The sequence below is a fragment of the Arachis ipaensis genome, chromosome B7 (genome assembly GCF_059453495.1).
Source record: "Arachis ipaensis isolate K30076 ecotype BB chromosome B7, ASM5945349v1, whole genome shotgun sequence".
NCBI classification, from domain to species: domain Eukaryota; kingdom Viridiplantae; phylum Streptophyta; class Magnoliopsida; order Fabales; family Fabaceae; genus Arachis; species Arachis ipaensis.
In genome coordinates, this window is record NC_142442.1 from 53,102,501 (window position 1) to 53,105,000 (window position 2,500).

The window sequence follows — 2,500 nt, forward strand, 5'->3', positions numbered from 1 at the left end:
CAACGGAGGCAGGGCGCGTTGCAACGTTGGCTGGGGGCGTTGCAACGGAGGCAGGTCGCGTTGCCACGGTTGCTGGTGACGTTGCAACGGAGGCAGGGCGCGTTGCAACGTTGGCTGGGAGCGTTGCAACGGATGCTGGTGACGTTGCAACGGAGGCAGGGCGCGTTGCAACGTTGGCTGGGGGCGTCGCAACGGAGGCAGGTCGCGTTGCCACGGTTGCTGGTGACGTTGCAACGGAGGCAGGGCGCGTTGCAACGTTGGCTGGGGGCGTTGCAACGTTGGCTGGGGGCAGTGCAACGGATGCTGGGGTCGGTGCAACGTTGGCCGTGCGCGTTGCAACAGAGGCAGGGCGCGTTGCAACGGATGCTGGTGACGTTGCAACGGAGGCAGGGCGCGTTGCAACGTTGGCTGGGAGCGTTGCAACGGAGGCAGGGCGCGTTGCAACGTTGGCTGGGGGCGTTGCAACGGATGCTGGGGACGGTGCAACGTTGGCTGGGCGCGTTGCAACGGAGGCAGGGTGCGTTGCAACGGATGCTGGGTTAGGTGCATCGTTGGCTGGTTTCGTTGCAACGGAGGCACCCGCCGTTGCAACGATGGCTCGGAGCGTTGCAACGGAGGAGCCAAATTTTCATATCTCATAATTGGCTCGTGCATTTTTTCTAAAATTTTGAGGGAACCTTGGTAATATTATGTGAAGGCTGCACAAAAAAATCCAGGTCAAAAATCGCACGTTTGCTCCGTTTTTCATTTTTTTTGAATTTCCGGCTTTCCGGGCGGTAAAAAAATCGGCAAAAAAAATCGGCACGGTGTAAATTCACCAAATTTGGGGGATGGAAAGATCTTATTTTTCTAGAGGTTGTTGCAAAAAACGGCGTCAAAATTCGACCTCTAGAGCACTTTCCTTGAGTATGTCTCCTCACGGAAAAGGACGTCTACCCGTGGCACTTTGGTAATGGCTCGGCAGCCTATTATAGGGGGGAGGGGTGTCGTGATGCTGAAACTCGAGTTGCCCAAAGGCTTGCTGGGCGCAATGCCAGCAAGATGCACGTTGCCTTGCCATCCCCTAGGCACACTAGCAAGCACGTTGTGGTTGTGGTGTGCCGCCGGGCTCCCCCGCCCCCCACGGAGGCACCCGCCGTTGCAACGATGGCTCGGAGCGTTGCAACGGAGGAGCCAAATTTTCATATCTCAGAATTGGCTCGTGCATTTTTCGTGAAATTTTGAGGGAACCTTGGTAATATTATGTGAAGGCTGCACAAAAAAATCCAGGTCAAAAATCGCACGTTTGCTCCGTTTTTCATTTTTTTTGAATTTCCGGCTTTCCGGGCGGTAAAAAAATCGGCAAAAAAAATCGGCACGGTGTAAATTCACCAAATTTGGGGGATGGAAAGATCTTATTTTTCTAGAGGTTGTTGCAAAAAACGGCGTCAAAATTCGACCTCTAGAGCACTTTCCTTGAGTATGTCTCCTCACGGAAAAGGACGTCTACCCGTGGCACCTTGGTAATGGCTCGGCAGCCTATTATAGGGGGGAGGGGTGTCGTGATGCTGAAACTCGAGTTGCCCAAAGGCTTGCTGGGCGCAATGCCAGCAAGATGCACGTTGCCTTGCCATCCCCTAGGCACACTAGCAAGCACGTTGTGGTTGTGGTGTGCCGCCGGGCTCCCCCGCCCCCCACGGAGGCACCCGCCGTTGCAACGATGGCTCGGAGCGTTGCAACGGAGGAGCCAAATTTTCATATCTCAGAATTGGCTCGTGCATTTTTCGTGAAATTTTGAGGGAACCTTGGTAATATTATGTGAAGGCTGCACAAAAAAATCCAGGTCAAAAATCGCAGGTTTGCTCCGTTTTTCATTTTTTTTGAATTTCCGGCATTCCGGGCGGTAAAAAAATCGTCAAAAACAATCGGCACGGTGTAAATTCACCAAATTTGGAGGATGGAAAGATCTTATTTTTCTAGAGGTTGTTGCAAAAAACGGTGTCAAAATTCGACCTCTAGAGCACTTTCCTTTAGTATGTCTCCTCACGGAAAAGGACGTCTACCCGTGGCACTTTGGTAATGGCTCGGCAGCCTATTATAGGGTGGAGGGGTGTCGTGCTGCTGAAACTCGAGTTGCCCAAAGGCTTGCTGGGCGCAATGCCAGCAAGATGCACGTTGCCTTGCCATCCCCTAGGCACACTAGCAAGCACGTTGTGGTTGTGGTGTGCCGCCGGGGTCCCCCGCCCCGGGTCCAAGGTCGAGCACGTGCGTCTGGCTGCTGCGAACCCCGATCACCGAAGGACCAACAAGAAGGGAAACACGTCCGTGCACGGCCCACCTAGGCACCACCTAGGGAGCATGGCGTGGTGGAGTTGTGCCTTGGGCACACGCTCGGGGCAACACCTTGTGCTCGGCCCAGGACTAGGGGGATCATCCCAAGTCCGAGCACGACGTGGGATCGGCGGGCGGCCTGTGCGCCCCCGCGAGGGGCAACGCGGCTTGCGCAGCCCGACGCTTGGCC